This window comes from Diceros bicornis, chromosome 5 (genome assembly GCF_020826845.1).
Source record: "Diceros bicornis minor isolate mBicDic1 chromosome 5, mDicBic1.mat.cur, whole genome shotgun sequence".
Lineage (NCBI taxonomy): Eukaryota > Metazoa > Chordata > Mammalia > Perissodactyla > Rhinocerotidae > Diceros > Diceros bicornis.
The window spans coordinates 96,893,680-96,916,822 of record NC_080744.1 but is presented as its reverse complement, the minus strand read 5'-3'; positions in this window follow the sequence as shown (position 1 = coordinate 96,916,822).

Below are 23,143 nucleotides of genomic sequence, written 5' to 3'. Positions count from 1 at the left end.
ACGGAAGCAGAGGTCAGAGTGACGCAGGGGCACACCTCCAGAGACAGGTGGCCCCTGGAAGATGGAGAAGACAAGGAAATGGATTCTCCCCTGAAGCCTCCAGAAGGCCCCCAGCCCTGCTGACACCTTGATTTTAGCCCCATAAGACTCATGTCAAACCTCACCAGAATGATAAGATAAAAAATTTGTATTGCTTTAAGCCACTAAATTTGTGGTAATTTGTTACAGCAGTGACAGGAAAATGATAAAGGTGGCAACAGGGGACTGCCCTGCGGCTCCCGAGAAAAGCCACCATCCCCTGTGTATTCGCTTCCTAGGGCTGCCAAATCCATTACCACAAACTGAGTGGCTTAAAACAATCTGTTCTTGCACAGTTCTGGAGGGCAGACGTTTGAAATCCAGGCATCGGCAGAGCGGTGCTCCCTTTGGAGACTCAAGGTGGGGTCTGTTCCCTGTCTCTCCCGGCTTTTGGGGGCCGTCAGCATTCCTTGGTTTATGAGTGCATCCCTCCAATTTCTACCTCTGTGGTCATAGTCCTATCTCCTCTTTTCTGCGTCTTCTCTGCCTCTTCTCTCTGTGTCTGTCTCAAAACTCCCTCTGCCTCTCTCGTAAGGCTGGATACCTTATAGGGATACGTGGGATTACGTTCAGGGCCCACCTGATAACCCAGGATAAGCGTCTCCTCCCAAGATCTTTAATTTAATGACACCTGTTGCCATATAAGGTACTAGTCACAGGTTCTGGGGTTAGGACATGAACACGTCCTTCTGGGGGCCACCACTGCCCCTGGCACAGGGCAGGCTCCCGGGAGCTAGGAGAGGGCAGCTGGTCGACATCGAGGTGGGCCGAGGCCCTGAGAGGCCTGGCTCTGAGGACTGCTTCAAGGACGGCCCCAGCTTCTGGAACCATCTGGAGCTCCTCTCGTTGGTCCTCCAGCCACGCCCCGCTGAGGAAGGGCAGCAGAGTGCAGGAAAGAAAAGTAAGATTTTGGCACAGGATGAGCAGGGCCTGGGGTATCCTGGACCCGTCTGAAACCTGCGGCTACGTCTCCTCTTGAAATCCTGAGAAATCCTCTTAATTTGTATTCAGGGCCTCTTGGGAATCCGGCAGGGACTCCCCACGGGATGCTCAAGAACTCCTAAGACTGAACAGTTAGCAAAAGATCCCAAAAAACTGGATGGAGGTGAGTAAGTGATGTTTTCTCTCTGAAACCAAATTCTAGGTGCAATAAAAAGACGTTAGCAGATTAGTGGATGCGAGGGTCAAAGAGAAGTGGGCAATGACTGTTTGATGGGTACTGGGTTTCCTTTTGGGCTGATAAAAATGTACCGGAACTAGAAAGTGGTGGTGGTTGCGCAGCATTGCGAACGTACTAAATGTCACTGAAATGGACACTTTAAAATGGTTAAAATGATCCATTTTAATTTGTGTGTATTTTATCACAATAAAAGAAAAGAAATACTCTGGGGGCTGGCCCGGTGGCCTAGTGGGTAGGTTCCCGTGCTCCGCTTCCCGCGGCCCAGGGTTCACAGGTTTGGATCCCAGGCACAGACCCACGTACCGCTTATCAAGCCATGCTGTGGCAGGTGTCCCACAAATAAGATACAGAAAGATGGCATACGTGTTAGCCCAGGGCCAATTTTCCTCAGGAAAAAGAGGAGGATTGGCAACAGATGTTAGCTCAGGGCTGATCTTCCTCACCAAAAAAAAAAAAAGAAAGAAAGAAAAGAAATACTTTGCCCCTTGTGGCTGAGTTGGAGAAATAAAGACAAACCATCTGGACATCCTGCATCCCTCTCGACACCCCTCAGAAGTGAGACTGTGCTTAGCATCCCCTGATCCGTCCCAGAGGGAGGAGCAGCCGCCCTGGCCCAGCCTCAGGCTCGGTGCTGGAATCTGGGGCGGGTGCAGCTGGCTGAGGCTGCCCAGACCTCGCGCCGTCACCAGGGGCAGCCCTTGACAAGGACCCACTGCTCAATTCAAGGGAGCAACACTGAGTCCGAGAGGCTCTTGGACTGCGCACGCTCCCATAATCCCAGCCCACCTCTGTTCACAAGCGTGCGCTGAAAGGAATCGGAAAAGACAGGTAACTGGAGGACAGAGACTGCTGGAGCTCACTCTGGAAAAGAGAAGAGAGAACGTGTCTGTGGCTCCCCTTCCCCTACAGAGACGTCTGTGGATGGGGCGTCCTCCCACAGAGCTGTCCTTCTCTTGCTGGTTCTTTGTGCAACTGAGGGGGTTTCCAGGGCAGACGGCTGTGCCCTGTGGTGCTGGGTCAGCAGGACAAGGTCCACGATGGTCCTCACCGTGACAACTCGGGAGCTTAGGAGGTGCCAGGCTTCCATCCTCAAGTACCTAAGGGCTGTGTCCAGTGTGTCACACACACAGAAAGTTCCAGAATCAAACAGTGTGACTCCAGAGACTGTGCTCTGAACCATTGCAGGAGGATGAGAAGATATAGGAAGATAAAATATTTGCACATTATGTTGCCTTTAGGGAAAAAAAGCCTTTGCTCTTTTGTCCTTCACGTGGGTTTAGACTATAGAGCTACTGTTTGTCATGGGTAATGCGTATGCAGGTATGAGAGCGCAGCGTGAGGGAACATATCTTCATGTTGCACCAGTGGAGAGCAAACCAGATTTAGAATGCCAAAGCCCGAGCTGGACTGTCATGCCGAAGTCCCTAGGGTGCTGTTCTGGGATCTAAAATGAACCCCGCTCTGGGCCATGTTAGGCTGTGGAGGATTGTGCTCCGGGGTTTGGTGGAGAAGGGCTGATGGAGGGAGACACCAAGCCTGGGAGATGGGTGGAGGGAAGGGAGAAAGGGGCCTGAGACAGGGAAACAGGTTAGGAACTCGGAGGTGCCCACCAGGGGACTGTCACAAAAAGAATATTTTTCCTTTTTCTTCAGATTCTGGGAACAGTCACTTTTTGAATTTCTTATTAAAGTCTAACATCCTTACAGAAAATCATAAATCATGAATCATATGTGTACATATGCACAAATCATGAGCATGTAGCTCGACGAACTTACATAAACTAAACACACTTATACAGGCAGAGTCCAGCCCAGGAAACTGAGCACGGCCAGCACTTCAGACCCACCTTCGCGTCCCTTCCCAGTCACTATCCCTCCCGCAGAGGGAACCGTTGTCTCGAACTCCACACCGAAGAGCAGTCTGGTCAACTTTCTGAGCTACACACAAATAGAATCACAGTGTAAATGCTCTTTCGTGTCTGGCTTCTTTGGCTTGACAATATTTTTGTAAGTTTCATCCATATTGTTGCACATGGTTTAGTTTTAGTTTATTTATTCTTGTTACAGTATAGTGTCTATTTCATTCTGTGTACATATCTATCCATTCTACTATTGATGGACATTTGGATATTTTCTACCTTGGGGCTATTATAAAGACTGCTGCTATGAACATTCTTATACAAGTATTTTGGTGAACTTTGCATGTATTTTTAAAAATTGTATTTTAGTATCTAGTTTTAAGTGTGTTTTTCCTCCAACTACACTTAACTGCCTCATCTCCAAACCTATAGAACAGTCTCTTACACATACATATATATTAAGTTCAAAATCTGAAAACAGAAATGAAATAAAAATAAAATCCCAAATGCCCATCAACAGTAGAACAGATAAGTACACATTGGCATAGTCACCAAATGCAATATGATATTGTATTACAGGGTGGTGGGGAGTTAAGGGATGGGAAAATAAAGAGAATAAAACTTTATCACTCCTTCATTACTCCTTCCCTGAGACGATTGTGGCTGGGGCCACATCACATTCAGGTCGTCTGGTGGGTAGACAGTTGCTGATGGCAGTCTCTGTGTATTGGCGAAGATGATGAAGGTCCCAGTAAGCACAAGAAAAATCCAAGTCCAGCGTAGAGTCATACAGGGGTCAACCTTGCCTCCCTCAGAGTTGACCTGCCTGCATTCTTTTCTCCTTCATCCTGGTTTTGTGTTTTTGTAATGCAATTTTCTCTTCTGATGCAAACTATGACATATGCTGCTGAGGAAATGTTCTCTGAGCTAAGTAGAGACCCATTTTCAGGAGTAGAGTTAGAATGAGATAATCATGAGAAAGCTTAAGGGAACATATGCATATGAGTGAAGAGGGAGAAGAGAGAGAGACAGAGAGAGAGAGAGACAGAGAGAGAGAGAGAGACTACCCAAATAAATAGTTATCAGATCTTGAAAATGAGATTTCTACAGTTGTCTCCAATTCCATAGGAAAGAGTGATTTGTGTTCCCCATAAGATGTTCTGGGCCTGCCGTCCACTGACCGTATTACTTGAGAGGTTCTGGGAGGAAAACACCTGGTTTGCATTTACCAGCCTCTCCTCCGTTCAGTTTATGAATTAGGGAAACTCATGAGGCTTTTGAAAGGATTCTGCCATATAAATGAGAACTTCTGTTTCCAAATCAAAAGCTGGGAGAGAAAGCCTGTAAGGTTTGAAAAGCGAAAGTTGAAAACTGCTCTCTGAGCACCTCTTAGCTCTATGAAAACACACATTAATATTGATGCCTTTTCAATAAACATTTTTGAACAAAAGTCTTTTCCCAAAGGAAGTAAGCCAAATTGCTTCGTTTCAGATAATTTTCCATATTTTCTCCGAAGTTTCCATAACTCGCTTCCATCCATCTTGAGAAGAAAATTTAAAAATTGTTTTCTAGGAATAAGTCTCAACAAATGCTTCCACTTTGAAACAGCTACTGAGACTGTCAGCATGGAGCCTACAGTGAGGTTTCTCCCGGTTTTTACAAAGATCAAGTTCGCCTTGCGAGATCCTACACATTCCTTAGGGAGCACTTCTCACCAGGGCTGCTGCTCCTTTTCCTTTCCGGGGAAGACAAATGATTGACTGCAAAGAACTTTCTCCTCTTTGCCACTGGCTGGATAGGAAGTTCTGAAAGTCAGCCTAAACTGATTATTTTCCAATTTAACTGGTGTGTTTTTGTGTGTTTGTTTTTAATCTGTTTCCCAGGCACCTCACCTGAGATTTTCCCAGCATGCTCCATTCTATACGAACTTTTGACAGTGAGCTGTGGAGTCTGTCAGAGCCCGGAACAGAGAATGAACAGCCCTGCATGCGGACAGTGGGGCAACAAGCTGGGGCTGCAGAAGCTGCCTGGTCCTTGCTGCCCTGAAGATAAAGTGTAAACATACAAACCAGAAGGAAATAACATCCCAAGTGTAACTGGAACCACGTGATGTTAGAAATGGAATAAACATGAATACCACTGCGACATTATAACAGTGTCGTCTAGAATTCACGAGTCTATTGAGTGCAGACCCAAACTGAAAGTTACCATTTGCACCAAAAAGAGTAGGAAAAATAACCTTCTTTCCATCATAACAGCACAGAAAGAATATAGGCAGCTGAGGAAAATATACACAGGCATAGCAAGGATCGAAAACTGCAGGCGCACACATTCACTCATTGATACAGCAAAAATGTGTTGAGTGCCTACCTTATGCCAGGCACGGCAGTAAGCACTAGAGATACAGCGGAGAACAAAGGAAATCAAGTCCTGCCCTTGTGGAGCCTACAGGATGGTGAGAAGACACATGATAAGTGTAATGAAAAGCCAAACAAGCAGGTTCGCGGGGAATGCAAGGTTGGATGGAGGAGTCAATGAAGGCCTTTCTGAGGAAGTGATGTTTGAGAGGATCTAAGTGATGCGAGGGCGTGAGGAACTAATTTGGGAGAAGATCATCCCTGACAGGAAACAGCAACCAAAGGCCCCCTGGCAGAAATAAGCAAGATCCAGAATCAGTTTAGGATGTGCACATGAGTACCTGAAAAATACTGAAACAAGAAATTAAAAGAAATTTTGTCCAGACGAAAGGCAAAGTAACTATTTTAGCCACATCTCACTGCATGTTTTAATCAGTTTTTTAGTTGGTAGGAGTTGTATGTGGATACTGGAACCCAATCCATCCAGTGGAACATGCTGACAGGCAGCAGAAGGAGCGGGGCATACCTCATTTAGAGGGACCAACTTTTCTTCACTTAACAGGTGATCAACTCATCCTGATTTTCCTGGGACCCACCGGGTTTTAAAACTGAAACTCTCGCATCCCAGGAAACCCCTCAGGCCTGGGCAAACCTACTTAAAGAAGAGTATTAGCTCATGAAGTTTACGAAAATATTCTGCAATGTAAGGAAAAGACGAAAGCAGTCAAAGGAAGAGAATGATTTTGAAAAATATTTGTAAGAAGAAACAGAATTTCCTTTAGAAAGTATCTGGCTTGCTATTCTTAAAGAATTTTTTAAAAAAGAGAAATACTACATATGAATGTAAAAATTATTCTTAAAACAAAAAATATACTGCAAAAATATTAACTTAAAAACCATAATACAGATTTTAAATCCCAGGTTGTATGAATGAAGACAAAGAATTGGGGTAAGGAATGATTAATTTTGGCATTCAGTATTTTTTTCCATCAAAATACTTGGTCAGGATTTGTTAGGGGGAGGCAGAGAAACAGCCTTGAGAATTTACTATAAAATTTCTCTGAAAGAAAAACTCCATTTAAAAAGCCAATATTCGGGGGGGAGGGAATAAAAAAAGGTTGGAACTTGCTTTCCTAAATAACAAAACATACTAAAAGCAATATTGTACTGACTTGATAAAAGCAATGGCATCAAATAAAAGGCTTAGAAATGATTATGAGTAGATATAACAATTTAATATAAAAGTAAATAGATTATTTAATAAAGTGTGGGGGGAAAATTGGCTAAATATGTGGTGAGAGAAGAGAGTTAGATTCCCTATCTCAAGCCCTACATGAAATAAAGTTTAAGTCATTCAATACTGAGAAAAATGTAAAAAAATTAAGAGAAAGCGAATATACAAGATAATACAAGCAGACATACATAAGCTCAAACTGAAGGGATGGAAAAAGATATTCCATGCAAATGAAAAACATAAGAGAGCAAAGGTAGGTATAGTTATACAGAAAATAGACTTTAAGTAAAAAACTACAACAAGAGGGGCCGGCCCGGTGGCTCAGCGGTTAAGTGCACGCGCTCCGCTTTGGTGGCCCGGGGTTGGCAGGCTCAGATCCCGGGCACACATGGACGCACCACTTGCCAAGCCATGCTGTGGCAGCGTCCCATATAACGTAGAGGAAGACGGGCACAGATGTTAGCCCAGGGCCAGCCTTCCTCAGCAAGAAGAGGAGGATAGGCGTCAGATGTTAGCTCAGGGCTGAATTTCCTCACAAAAACAATAAAAAAACTACAATAAGAGATAAAGAAGGTCATTATATAATAATAAAGGGGCCAATTCATCAAGAGGATATAACAATTGTATATACATATATATATGTATGTATACACCCAGCATCAGAGCACCTAAGTATATTAAGCAAATACCGACAGATCTGAAGGGAAAAATAAACAACCATACAATAATAATTGGACATTTCAATATTCCACTTTTTTTTTTTTGGTAAGGAAGATCAGCCCTGAGCTAACATCCATGCCAATCTTCCTCTTTTTGCTGAGGAAGACTGGCCCTGGGCTAACATCCATGCCGGATCTTCCTCTACTTTATATGGGATGCCGCCACAGCATGGCTTGACAAGCGCTGCGTTGGTGCACGCCCAGGATCTGAACCTGTGAACCCCAGGCCACCAAAGCCCAGCGCAGCACTTAACTGCTGTGCCACCGGGCCGGTCGCACAATACTCCACTTTTAACAATGGATAGTTCATCCAAACAAAAAATCAATAAGGAAACATTGGACTTGAACTAGACTTTAGACCAAATAGACCCAACAGACATATACAAAACATTCCATCCAACAGCAGTAGAATACACGTTCTTCTCAACTGCACACAGAACATTCTCCAGGATAGATCATATTTTAAGTCATAAAACAAGTGTTAGCAAATTTAAAGAGATTGAAATCATACCAAGTATCTTTTCAAACCACAATGGTATGAAACTAGAAATCAATAACAGGAGGAAAACTGGAAAAGTCACAAATATGTGGAAATTAAACAACATTCTCTTGACCAACCAATGGGTCAAAGAAGAAATAAAAAATATCTTGAAACAAGTGAAAATGGAAACAATATTTCAAAACTTCTGGAATGAAGCAAAAGCAATTCTAAGAGGGAAGTTTATAACAATAAACACCTACATTAGGAAAGAAGAAACAGCACAAATAAACAACCTAACTTTACACCCCAAGGAACTAGAAAAAGAAGAACAAAGTCTAAAGTTAGCAGAAGGAAGGCAATAACATATATCGGAGCAGATATAAATGAAATAGAGACCAGAAAAACAATAGAAAATGTCAACAAAACTAAGAGCTGGTTTTTTGAAAAGATAAACAAAATTGGTAAACCCTTAGCTAGACTAACTAAGAAAAAAAGAGAGAAGACTCAAATACATAAAATCAAAATGAAAGAGGAGACATTACAACTGATACGACAGAAATTCAAAGGACCGTAAGAGACCACTGTGAACAATTAAACACCAACAAACCGGGTAAGCTAGAAGAAATGGATAAATTCTTAGAAATATACAACCTACCAGACTGAATCATGGAAAAATAGAAAATTTGAACAGACCAATAATGGGTGAGGAGGTTGAAACAGTAATCAAAACCTCCCAACAAAGAAAAGCCCAGAAACAGATGGCTTCATTGGTGAATTGTATCAAATATTTAAAGAAGAATTAACATCAATCCTTCTCAAACTCTTCCAAAAAATTAAAGAAGAGAGAATATTCCCAAACTCATTTTATGAGGCCAGCATTACCCTGATACCAAAGCCAGATAAGGATACTACAAGAAAAGAAAACTACAGGCCAATATCCCTGATGAACATAGATGCTAAAATTCTCAACAAAATACTAGCAAACCAAATTCGACAGTACATTAAAAGGATCATACATCATGATCAAGTGAGATTTATCCCTGGGATGCAAGGATGGTTCAACATCACAAATCAATGTGTGATATACCACATTAATAAAATGAAAGATAAAAATCATATTATTATATCAATAGATGCAGAAAAAGCATTTGACAAAAATTCAACCTTTTCATGAGAAAAACTCACAACAAGTTGAATATAGAAGGAATGTACCTTAACATAATAAAGGGAATATATGTCAAACCCACAGCTAACATTGTGCTTTAACAGTGAAATGTTGAAAGCTTTCCTGCTAAAATTGGGAACAAAACAAGGGTGCCCACTCTCACCACTCCTATTCAACATGGTACCAGAAGTCCTAGCTAGAGCAGTCAGGCAAGAAAAAGAAATAAAAGGCATCCAAATCAGAAAGGAAGCAAAATCGTCTCTGTTTGCAGATGATACTATCTTATATAGAGAAAAACTCTAAAGATTCCCCAAAAAACTATTAGAACTAATAACTGAATTCAGTAAAGCTACAGGAAACAAAAATCAACATACAAAAGTCAGTTGTGCTTCTATACACTAAAAATGAAGTATCTGAAAAAGAAATAGAGAAAACAACCCCATTTACAACAACATCCAAAACATAAAATATTTGGAATAAGTTTAACCAAAGAGGTGAAAGATCTTATACACCAAAAATTATAAGACATTGATGAAAAAGTTGAAGATACAAATAAATGGAAAGATATTCTGTGTTCATGGATTGGAAGAATTAACATTGCTAAAATGTCCATGCTATCCAAAACCATCTATAGAATCAGTGCAATCCCTACCAAAATTCCAATGACACTTTTCAGAGAAACAGAAAAAACAGTCCTAAAATTCATATGGAACAAAAAAAAGACCCTGAATAGCCAGAGCAATCCTAAAAAAGAAGAACAAAGCTGGAAGCATCACAATTCCTGATTTAAACTTTATTAAAAAGCTATAGCTATAGTAATCAAATCAGCAGGACACTGGCATAAAAATAGACATACAGACCAATGGAACAGAATCAAGAGCCAAGAAATAAACTCAGGTATATACAGTCTACTAATATTTGACAAGGTAGCCAAGAAGACTCAATGGAGAAAGGATAGCCTTTTCCATAAATGGTGCTGGGAAAACTGGATAACCACAAGCATAAGAGTGAAATTGGACTCCCTATCTTACACAACTCACAAAGATTAACTTGAAATGGATGAAAGATTTAAATGTAAGATCCAAAACTGTAAACCTACTAGAAGAAAAGATAGGGGAAAATCTCCTCGACTTTGGTTTTGGCAAAGATTTTATGGATATGACACCAAATGCACAAGTAACAAAAGCAAAAATCACCAAGTGGAACTACCTCAAAGTAAAAAAGCCTCTGCATAGCAAAAGAACCAATCAGCAAAATAAAAAGGCAACTTACATAATGGGAGAAAATATTTGCAAGCCATTTATCTGATAAGGGGTTAATATCCAAAATACATGGAGAACTCATACAACTCAATAGCAAAAATACCCCAAACAATCCGATTAAAAACTGAGTGAAGGACTTGAATAGACCTTTTTCCAAAGAACAGACACAGATGGCCAACAGGTACATGAAAAGATGCTCAACATCACTAATCATCAGCGAAATGCAAATCAAAACTATGAGGAGATATTTCCTCATACCTGTTAGAATGGCTATTTTCAAAAAGATAAAAGACAACACGTGTGTCAAGGTTGTGGAGAAAGGGAACCCTTGTGAACTGTTGGTGGAAATGTAACTCAGTATAGCCACTATGGAAAACAACATGGAGGTTCCTCAAAATATTAAACATAGAACTACCTTATGGTCCAGCAATCCCACTTCTGGGTATATATCCAAAGGTAATGAAATCATTCTCTCAAAGAGTATCTTCACCCTCATGTTCACTGCAGCATTGCTCACAGAAGCCAAGACATGGAAACAACCTAAGTGTCCTCAATAGATGAATGGATAAAGAATATGCAGTATACAGCGGACTATTATTCAGTCATAAAAAAAGAAATCCTGCTATTTGGAACAACATGGATGGACCTTGAGGGCATTATGCTAAGTGAAATAAGTCAGACAGAGAAAGACAAATATTGTATGTTCTCACTTATACGCAGAATCTAAAAAACCGAACTCATAGAAACAGAGAGTAGAATGGTGATTCCTAGGGGCTGAGGGTGTGAGGGAAATGGGGAGACATTGGTCAAAGGATAAAAACTCCCAACTACAAGATGAATAAGTTCTGGGGATCTAATGGACAGCACGGTGACTATAATTAACAGTACTGTATTATTTTCTTGAAAGTTGTTGAAAGTAGACCTTAAAACTTATCACTACCAAATAAAAAGAAGAAATGATAATTGTATGAGGGGATGGAAGTGTGAAATAACCTTATTGTAGTGGTCATTTTGCAATATATACATATATCAAATCATCACACTGTACATCTTAAGCTTACATGTTATATATCAATAATATCTTAATAAAGCTGGAAAAGAAAAGAAAATACAAGCCAATACTGACTTGATCTCAGAGTGAGGAAAACCACTGTAAACACGCAAACTACAGAGCAAATCAGAAAGGAGAAGTTGTTCAGATCCAATCTCATTCAAATTCAAATCTTGCTCATCAACATATATCGTTAACACATTGAAAAGTAAGTGAAAAACTGGGGAAAAAGGTTTGCAACTATGTGGCCATAGGTTAATATCTTTAATATATGAGGAACTCTCACTTATCAACTGGAGAATATCAAAACTACAATTAAAAGATTGACAAAAGGGGCCAGCCCGGTGGCGTAGTGGTTAAGTTCGCTCGCTCTGCTTCAGTGGCCCGGGGTTCACAGGTTTGAATCCTGGGCACAGACCGACGCACTGCTCATCAAGCCATGCTGTGGCAACATCCCACATACAAAATAAAGGAAGATGGGCACAGATGGTAGCTCAGAGCCAATCTTCCTCAGCAAAAAGAGGAAGATTGGCAACAGATGTTAGCTCAGGGTGACTCTGCCTCACCAAAAAAAAAAAAAAAAAAAAAAAAAAGGATTGACAAAGGAGACATGCCGATAATTCATAATAAAACAAAAATGGCCCAAAGCATTTTTAATTGTCTCACCTTGCTAGCATTCAAATAAATACAAATTAAAACAATAATAAACTATTTTAAGCTACCAAATTAGAATTTTAAAAAATTGTATTCCTCAGTGCTGGTAAGGATATAGGAAAATTATCTTTTCCATGTTGCCTTTTTGGCAATCTATATCAAGACTCTAGAAGAAAATTGTATCATTTGGTCTCCCAGTTCCACTTTTAGAAACTTAACCTATGAAAATAAAAATATATTGTTACAAAATTTAGTATAAAAGGACATTTGATGTTGCAACATTGATAAAAATAGAAATAACTATATATGCATAGAAAATTGGCTCAATAAGAATATACCAAGTGCCATAATGATTATTTTTGGAAGGTGGGATTGAAGGTGGATTTTTCATTTTATTCTATTTTATTTTATTCTTTGTGCTGTTATCCATTTCCCAGTTTTTCTTCTATTAAAGTCTACTATTTATGAAAAAAAAAATCAACAAATATCTTTTCAAAAAAATATTGGCCTGTACTCACACAGTCCAAGTAAGAAACGGGTTTGCACCACCCTGCTCTGAACAAGGCTAGCTGAAAAAGTCTAAATAATCACAAATGACAGGTAGTTTTGTTGACTGGAGGGTGTTCAGTTTGTGAGGAGTTGTAGATAAGGGAAGACGCCCCATTTGGTACATTTGCCATATGGCAGGTATAAATCTCAGGTTGATGGGGATTTTGCAGAGAAGTTATTAAACGAAATGGGAATTTGGAAATAATGGAAAAAGATTTGAAGAATGAAGAGGGATTGGTGCAAGTAAGGAATGCCTCCTAAATATGTCATGAAAACTGTTGCAGTGTAAAGGTCAGAAGAAATATGTGAAGCATCCGGAGCTAAGGAGCTCCAGTCCGGGACCAGAGAGGCGAGCCTAACCAGTCACTGGGATTTCCTCAGCCCCAAGAACAGGTTTGTCTCCCTTGCAAAGAACCATGACTTTTTGTTCATGGGACGAATACTCTGGTGATGTTGAACACTTAGAAACTCCATCTTGGGCCGGCCCCGTGGCTTAGCGGTTAAGTGTGCGCGCTCTGCTGCTGGCGGCCCGGGTTCGGATCCCGGGCCCGCACCCATGCACCGCTTCTCCGGCCATGCTGAGGCCGCGTCCCACATACAGCAACTAGAAGGATGTGCAACTATGACATACAACTATCTACTGGGGCTTTGGGGGAAAAAATAAATAAAATAAAATTACAGAAACTCCATCTTACTTTAAGTTTGATAGTTAATTACTCCAAGGCAAGCAACCTCAACTCCCAACGATAACACAAACAAAGCTCATGGTTTTCACTCAAGGTGAGTGGTAAACAAAGAAAATATAAATATTTGAACAATTCTTGAAAGGAAAAAAATGGAACAATGAAGAAAATGAAAGGAAAGAAAGGAGGGAAGGAGAGAGGGAGGAAGAAAGGAAGGAGGAAGGAAAAGAGAGAAGGGAGGGAGGAAGATAGGAGAAAGAGAAGAAACATAATACTGTTAATAAAATTGTTAAAAAGCCATTGGAGAGAGGAGAAAGTACTATATTTAGAGTCAATGGAAATGGGCCCAGGCCCTGGTTCCGGCCTTTGTCTGCCCTTAAGGAAAATCCCTTAATCTCTCTGGATCCCGATTTCTCCTCCCACAAGACAGGTAGGGTAGCAGGTAGGCTCTATAGGCTGTACTATAGAGGAAAGCTTTAGAATAAATTGCAAAAGGACTTAACGATAATGATAATTCCTTATTTTTGTCTCACTGTAAGCAGATCAGTTTCATACACAGGCTTTCATTTGAACGGGAGGTGGACTTGGTAGAAAAATTATACCACAGTCTTCCTCTCTCAACCACACCTTGGTGATGTCCCAGCCAAAAAATAGAATTTTAAGTTAGGGAGTGATCATATGTGCCAAATACCACCAAGAGGGCTGGAAATTGCCTATGGCTTTAGCAACAATAATGACATTGATGACCTTGGTAGTGATTGCTTTAGTGGGTGGTGAGAGCAGAAGACACATTCCAGTAGACTCAGGCATAAGTGGGAATTTGGAAATGAAAAAATGAGGACAGAGCGTGTGAGCCACACTTTCCAGCCGTAAAAGTTACAAAACACAGCTGTACGTGTTGGAGTGGTAGCTCCAGGTTCATCTGGAGGTGATTGCCGCTCTCTTGTAATTTGTTTTCAGGTAAGAGGGACTAGCACATGATCATGGACCACAGAGAAGATGGCAGTAGATATGGAGAAATTGAAGGTTAGAAACACGGGAGGGGATGGGGTCCTTGGAAATAGAGAAGTGGCTGGTATATAAGTCACAGATGGAAGGGAAAAGATCACCTCACAGCTGAGCTAGAAGGGAAAGGTGAATGTGGAAGGAGAAGAGAACAGAGAGTGGAGTGGGATCTTGCCGATTGTCTCTCAAGTAGAAGATGAAGCCGTCCACTGAGAGTGCACAAAAAGGAGGGAAACTCAGAGCAGGGTGGTGACGGTTTGCAGCAGCTGCCAGTCGTGATGTGAAAAGGACGTGACCAGGTTTGCATAAAAGTCTCGCAAAGCAGATGCCTATAGGTTTCAGTGATTTTTCTCTATTGTTGCTTAGCTACTCATGTGTACAGTTGAGAGGTGGATGATTCAAGACTGAATCAAACAGGATGGATGTTATAGAAGGACAAAGGGCAGCAAGGACTTAGGAGGTGAGCAACAGGGTTTGGAGAATGATGTTCTTCCTGGTTCAGGCTGGCTGGGGAAGGAATGAGGCCAGGAGTGGTATGATATTAGGGGAAGTGAGAAGAAGTGATGAAACAATCATTTTAGTTTGCATGTGGCCAAAGAGCAGATTTTTAGAAACTGTAACATGCAAAATGAGACTGAAGCATGTGGAAATGAAGAGAAAGAGTGCGGTCAGAGGGGAGGGATGGAATTTTAAGATTCAAACTCTTTGAGTTTCCTGTGGTCATATAATGATAGCAGTAAACAGTCAGGCTAAGTGGGTTAAGTTTCTATTCACAAATCTCTAAACTCATAATAAACTTCCAGTCTATCGCCAGCCCCCAACCATGTGTACCCACAACAAACCACAGTCCATAATAACGGAAGGGCCGTTATCAGAGTGAGAAGCAAGACAATTAACACTTCACCCCACACTGCAGATTATCCTCAGAAGTCTCAACCATTGATCTTGTTGGTTCTTGATAAGCCAATTGGCTCCAACATCAGCATTTTAAATCCTGTTTTTGAGTCAAAGCTCTCCTGACATCTCAGTGCCAGAAGACAAAGTGCCCTATCCGTAGTCCAACAGTGACGCACACAGCTCACAACAGCATCCATGGATTCTGCTCGGAAATGGGAAGAATAAGACAACACAGCTTAGTGTCTTAAACACTAAAGGGGACTACAAATTGTCCCAAGGTCGAGCACAAAGGTCTAGAGGAGTCACTATGAATGTAGGCTATTATTGAGCAATACACCACTAGGCAGGGAAATAGTGAGGGTAAGAAATGCAGACAAAATTGCTCAGATGAGTTTGAAATATCCTTGAAGCAGCATGCTGGGCACACCCCAATTATATTGAGGACCCACGAACTGAAATTTAGAAGTAGAATAATTCTGGATGATCTCAGGGTGCAAAGCAGCCAAGGCTGAGGGTTATTAAGTAAGGAGGTAAAGGTCACTGGAAATGAGAAGGTCGCCGAGCTCTAAAATGTGTAAGTGATGTGTTATCCAGAGGGGTGAGGTTCCCCAGGATTATGACGGGGTTTGGAGTGAATACCAGAATCTTAGATTAATGTTATGGCTAGTAAATAATGGCACCAAGGAATGGTGTGGGCTTCGTGTGAAAATGGATCTTTGCTCAGTATTTGAAAGAAATAGTGGGGCACCGTGACAAAGCAACCTTCTCCACCAGCTCCGCTACTTAGAGTGTGGACAGAAGAGCAGCCCCCATTTGATAGGCTACCTTGGGTGAGAAAGTAATATTCTTAGTGTGGATCCAAACTTTCTGAAGGCGAAAGATGGAGTAAGCATTTGGTGAGGAAGCTGGAATGTTAGTAGAATATGTCCAGAGGGTGTGAGGTGTATGACTGGAAGGCTCCATAGTGAAAAGTCAAGGCAGGAAGCCCTGAGAAGTAGGAACAGGAGAGGACGGAAAAGGTGACCCAGGGGGCTCAGATTTTGGATGGTGACCAGGAATGCATGGCATTAGCAAGCCTCATGGTTATGAGAAGATCGGTGATTAAAATTTTACTTTGAAAGGACCTGAACTTCTGTGAACCATTCTCCAGGTGCTCAAAAAGTATTAATTAGGCTAATTTTCTCATCGAGACCTTTACAATAGTCTCTTAGCTAATTTTTTTAAATCTCCAGTTGTAACCTCTACCCAAGTCCAGCCTTCATACTCCGACTAGAATTATCTTTCTAAAATATGGATCAAGGACCTATCACTCCCCTGTTTGGAATACTTCATCAGCTCCCCATCATATTAACGAAAAAGTATGAAAACTTTAAACATATCATGTAAAGCCTGGCACTGTCTAGCCCCATCCTATCTACCAGCCCACCCCTCCTCCATCCCATTCATGCCCATCACACTGGGCTACCTACCACGGGGTGAGGTGGAACATGGATGAGAGTTCAGGCTCCAAGGCCAGTTTTCATGTGTGGGAACCCCAGTTTCATGACATATACTGACTGTGCGACCTTATCTAGTTACTTACCCTCTCTTAGCCCTTCCCACATTCTTAAAATGGGATGGTAATGACATCCACCTCTGAAGGTTGTTATGAGGATTACATGAGTTAATACAGGCAAAGCTCTTAGATCACCGTCTTGCACTGAGCACATGCCCAATAAATGTTAGTGATTACAGAACAGTGTTCACACTTCCGTGATGCTACACCCTCATCCCTCCCCTTGAAATGCTCTTTCCACCTTTCACATCTCAAAATCCTTGACTTCTACCAATTCTCAGCTGAAACACCACCACTTCTCTGAAGTTTTTACAGCTTTTTCCTTTTCCTATTGTCCAAGTTAAAATTAATCCCTGACTTTGTGCTCCCATGAGATTTATCCAGACCCAATTAGAGCAATAATAGGACTTACTTACATTAACTGCTTAATGTGGCTTTGCCTAGTGCAAACCAAGAGTGGGGTCCCCCTCCAGTAAGAGCCACAGACAAATTCGAGCTCCACAGTCTTTGATACACAAGTAATGAAAAGGAGGTGTACATTCTAAGCGGAAATAAAAAAGTATCATTTACTATGCTTTCAAGGAAAAAAGAAATGTTTTTCTGGCCGTCCCTTGTCCAATTACTATCTTATTCACCTCTACGCCCCAAGTGTTTAAACACAGGGTTAGCACTTAGTGACTGCTCAGTAAGGCCTTCTGGCTCAAGCGGAATGGAATGGAGCAAGAATGGATGGAATTAAATACAGCTACGTTTCAGGGACACAGAGGTATCCACCACCCAGATCCCTCACTTTATCACAAGCTTTAATTATTCTGAAGGAAAACTCTAAACTGAATCACTAATAATACAAACAACATGCATTTTAATGAGCAACAGAAAACTTATAATATCCCACTGCATTAGCCAGCAATATGTCTCTTTCCTTGCCAGTAATAATTTCAATGGGGAAAGTATCCACAAGTATTTCTAGCTCCCTTTAATGTTATTAAAAGTACTAGTGTAACCTAGCAACCGCCAAGATTCAGATATTAAAACAGACACTTTATAACATATTCCAGTACTTTGCCATCCATTTAGTGTAAACATCTACATTCTAATATTACCCATTTCTTATTTATAAGGATAATTTTAGGCCATTTTCCCCATTATTTTTTCAGGACCCCTCTCCCTCCCTTCTCCCTCTGCTCAATGTTTTGACTGATCTACTCAGAAGTGGGGTGAGAGGAAGAACAAGTTAGTTAAAAAAAAAAGTAAGCGGCTGGCCTGGTGGCATAGCGGTTAAGTGCGTTCTGCTGCGGCCACTTGGAGTTTGCAGGTTTGGATCCCGGGCGCTCACCGATGCACCGCTTGTCAAGCCATGCTGTGGCGGCGTCCCATATAAAGTGGAGGAAGATGGGCACGGATGTTAGCGTGGGGCCAATCTTCCTTGGCAAAAAGAGGAGGATTGGCAACGGATGTTAGCTCAGGACTAATCTTCCTCAAAAAAAAAAAAAAGTAAGAAATAAAGTCGTGCCTTATGGGACAGAGCAGGTGGTGTGAAAGTATACTCGACCAAGTCCAACAGTACGACTTGGACTTCCTCTTTTTAAACCCAGACAGGCTGCTTTATTAGCAATGGAAAGACATCATTGAGGTTGAAAATCTATTGCATCATTATGTAAAGAGTCGCAGAGGCCCTGGTGATAAATGCCTTAGGTCAATTTATATTTCAGTCTGGGGATCTTTCATCTAACTGAACCATAAGGCCATGAACAACAGAATTCTAGGATTGGAGACTAAGAAGAGTCTTGGGAGTTATGTCCGCCACACTATCGCATATTTTTGACAAGTGCCCACCCATCCTGATTCAATGCTTTGGCAACATAGACCTCACAGGCAGGGTTTGCTAGACTGAGCTCTACACTGAAGGTGGGTGAGGACCTAGAGGGCCCCATCCCTGTGAAAAGCTTGGCTGTGAATGAAAGAAAGGACATTGAGCAGACAGTCAAGGCACAGGGCAAGTCAAACAAGATCCTTCTTAACCCCCCACTCATATGGTAGCATCTGTGGACTTTTATGGTGAACGAAGATGGAAAGATTTCTGGTCCTAAAGAAAGAACATGCATTAAGAGGGTGCAAATCCTGGAAGGTGCAAAACAGGAGGGAATATAGTCAACAAGGTTCACATAGGCTGAAAAGAATTTAAAAATCTCTTTCTAGGCATTCAAAGGAAAGGAACATGGCTGTTAGAATTTTATTTATTATAAACTCAGTAAAGTTGCAGAATACAAAATCAATATAAAAAATCAGTTGCATTCCTACATACTAATAATGAACAATCAGAAAGAGAAATTAAGAAAACAATCCCATTTAAAATTCTATCAAAAAGAATAAAATACCTATGAATAAATTTAACCAAGGAGATGAAAGACCTGTACACTGGAAACTATAAACATTGTTGAAAGAAATTGCAGAAGACACAAATTAATGGAAAGATATTCTATGCTTATGGATTGGAAGAATTAATATTGTTAAAGTGTTCATACTACCCAAAGCGATCTACAGATTCAATGAAATACCTACCAAAATTCTAATGGTACTTTCCACAGAAATAGAACAAATAATCCTAAAATTTGTATGGAACCACAAAAGACCCCAAATAGCCAAAGCAATCTTGAGAGAGAAGAACAAAGTTGGAGGTATCACAATTTCTGATTTCAAACTATATTACAAAGCTATACTAATCCAAACAGTGTGGTACTGGCATAAAAATGACACATAGATCAATAAAACAAAATAGAGATCCCAGAAATAAAGTTACCCATATTTAAAAAAAAAAAAAAAAAGGAACATAAAATAATTGGAGATGGAGATACATTTCTAAAAATATATTTTTTCATTTACTTGACTTCGATTAAACTATTCTGCTCTGCCAAGTACTGTCCTAGGCACTGGGGTTAAAACATAATTCCCCGTGTCTAGTAGCAAAGAGAAGTTCAGAAACGAAAAATCACAGTTGCAATGAGAAGATAAACAAGACAATGAAAGCAAGCGATCAGGAGGAGGGAGATGGTTCATCCTTGCCTCTGTCAGGGTGATTTCCAAGGGGAAGTGGCATATAATCCTGATAAGGAGGAAAGATATAGATGTTATCAGTAAATAGGTTTCAGTGTTTTCTAGCCTCAGTTTTTCTTCGAATTGAGAAGGATAAAACTAAGGACCAACATGTAAACTTAAATAAATGAGTAAGAGCTAAAAGTGTGTTGCGGTCACTAAAGCAATCAGACAGCCTCTCCTGCATCTTCTGCATCAGAATAGAGTAACTTACTCCATTCTGGAGACCATATTTTAAGAGCATATACTGATAAATGATAGATTCCAGAAGAAAATGAGCAGATGGAAGGATTTGAGGACATGTCATGCGAGGAGTGTCTCAAAAGGTATTGGAGAGTTCAGGTTGGAGCAAAGGGGATGGAGATGATCCTTGATCATTGTTAAGTACAGATATGAACCCTTCCCACTGTGGGGGAAGAGGGAGAATCCCCCTCTGCTCTTTCCCTTAAGGTTCTTATGGCTGTCCAAATAATTAACAAGACAGGTTAACAGGAGAAAATAAATCCAAGTTTAATAACATGTATACATGGGAGAAACCAGGGACACTGCATTTCTCAACACAATAGCAGAAATTCTAGTCTTAAATACCATCTTCGGCTAAAGACAAAGGAGGATGTTGGGGGTGGGGGGAGTCAGTTACAGAGATTACCTCTAAAGCACAGTAAACAAGAGTAAGGTTGTTACGCAGATTTAAGGGCTCACCTTCCACATTGATAAGTTTGTAGAAATGAGCTCATCCCCCCTCTTCTCAATACAGAGAGGGAGATACCTTTACAAATGGAGACTTCCCTTATAAATGTAAATGTTTGTCTGGCAACTCCTCGCAGGGCCATCCAGAGAATGTGGCCAGAAAGACAGAACTTCCGATAAGATGGGCTTGTTGGTGCCTTTCCTATTGTAACATCTATTTTACATTATATTACAGCCATCAGATAGAAGATCTGTTCCAGGAAGGAGTTACTATGTCAAATTCTTTAGGCAGGTAATGGGGGAGGTCAAATGTCCTCAGAGAAAACAACCAAGGTAAAGAGATATATTTCAGGGTGGCCAAATCTTGATCTCCCACACCACAAACCATCCAGTGATACATTGGTGTGGAGATGGCAGCATCAATTATCCATCTCCAGGTTTCTTGGCACTGGTTTCCCAAATCAAGTCATGGGACAACTGTCTCTACCACCCCCACCCCTGCATGAACCTTAGCCCCTGGCCATGGACCAGGTAACGGTCTCAGAATAAATTCATTTAAATACATTTAAGAGTTCCATGCTTTGCTACCCTCCTCTCACCCCTTTAGTCTGTACCTCCTTCTTCAAACCCTTCGTTCTATCCTGATTAGCAGGCTCCGTGTGGTCCTTGGGCAGGAGGAGAAGATGGACAAAGAGCGGGAGGAGCAGCTGGGTTGAAAGCGAGAAGATGGCAGAGAGAGCGTGGTTTCAAGACTAGCTCCAGAATGCAGAAAGCCATTTGGCTACCCCCTCACTCTCTTCCCTGCCCCCTGCCTCATGACTAAAAAACAAATGGGACCCTGACTGTTTCCTGAAAAAATGCTGCCTGCCAAGCCTAGCACCATCTGTCATATGCTCCAAGATTAGTCCCACTCTGCTAACAATATTGGCTCATGTCCTGGGTAGTAGGTGTTGTCTGAATACCTAGGCTATGTGCGAGGGGGCAGTGAGAGGGAGGCAGGACCAAATGGGTTTTCACTGAGGCTAAAGACGGGGTAGATAATTCATATTGGATGCAGCAGAAGCCATCATAAACCAGTGGGGTGGCATAGAGAAGGATCTCACATCTGTTGAGGAAACGCAATGGTCGGTCAACAGAGACAGCCAGCAAGGAGGCAGAATTGAGGGCCTAGAGCTTGACAGTAATAGTTGGCACTGAGTTCAGGGAGATTGTGAAGTGACTGTTGCAAAGGCCTGGGAGGGTTTGCAGCTTCTCTTCACAACCTGTGGAGTATCCGCTTCAATTACAGAGCCAGAGGCAGGGCAAGTCATTAGTATGCACCTGAGAAACCAGGAGTCATTCTCCCTGACATATCCCATCACCCCCATTCAACGTCTCCTAACAATATCTTACAGAAAAGATACAGACAATATGTGTAAATGTAAGTCCTCCTGCCACACACTTTTACTGCTGTGGCTGTCACCAGTAGCTGCAAACAGATCAGAGGAATGAATTCTGGAAGGGTTTGAAAAAATTTAGCTGAGGGAGCCTGATCCTCAGCAGAGGATCAACAGCAGTGTTTCCTGTTGGACTTACAAACCAGTGGGTTTATTGTGACCTGTAATATGAAACCCGTTGTAAGTGATGTTGGGGAACTAGGATACATCCAGAAGAGAGCAATTGAAAGGGTGAGGAACATGGAAGATCCTGGAAATACGAACTTAACCTTCTCTAAACCAGAATTCCCTGGAGCAGTGGTTCTCAAACTATTTGAGCCTGAATCAGAGTAGCCTGAAGAGTTTGTTAAACCACTGATTGCCAACCCCACCCTCAGAGTTTCTGATTGGTTGGCCTAGGGGTGGGTCTGAGAATGAGCATTTCTAATGAGTTACTAGGTGCTGCTGAAGCTGCTGCTCCTAGCATAATCGGCTGGCCTCGAACATCTACTGCACTAGAAATATAGTTTCTCCAGAAGGCAGAGCTGGGACTATTGTAATATGTCACTTTCAGTTCCCCTGAGACAAAGAAAGATAAGTGTGCAAGCAGAGTGGTAGGGGAGTAGGGAAGTGAGACAAGGAAGGGAAGGAACCAATGAAGAGAACACGATGAGGCTGTGACCACCGAGGGTATCTACATCTTCAGCTTGCTGGAGAACTCTGGGAAACAACAGGAAATGCACACCCCAGCATTACCCCTCTTTGGGAGGGGTCCAGGGAGAGTATTCCACAGTGACTGCCATCAACCATTAGTTGAGGGCTGCTCCTGAGAATGTTATTTCCTCGGCACTTCCATCCTGCCATGTCGGGGTGCTGGCAGACACTGCAAATGCAAAGTCTGACAGGACACGGGCAAGATGCCGACAGCGTGGGCTACTCTCAGAGCTGGGAGAAGACAGACATAAGCACAATGAACAGGGCTTCTACCGTTTGCACTTTTCCACCATCCCATGACCTGTGTCAAGAGCCTAAGTGTTCTCTTGAGCAGAAACTGGGTGACCGTTATGTCAACGAGACACTGTGTTGGGTCAAACATCTGGAGGGGATCTGGATTGTATTCTTGGATGATAGATGACTATTAGAGGGTTAAAGGAACACTGAGGCTGTTTTTAGGGAGAGAGGCATCCACAATCGCCCTCCTCCCACTGCCCTCATCC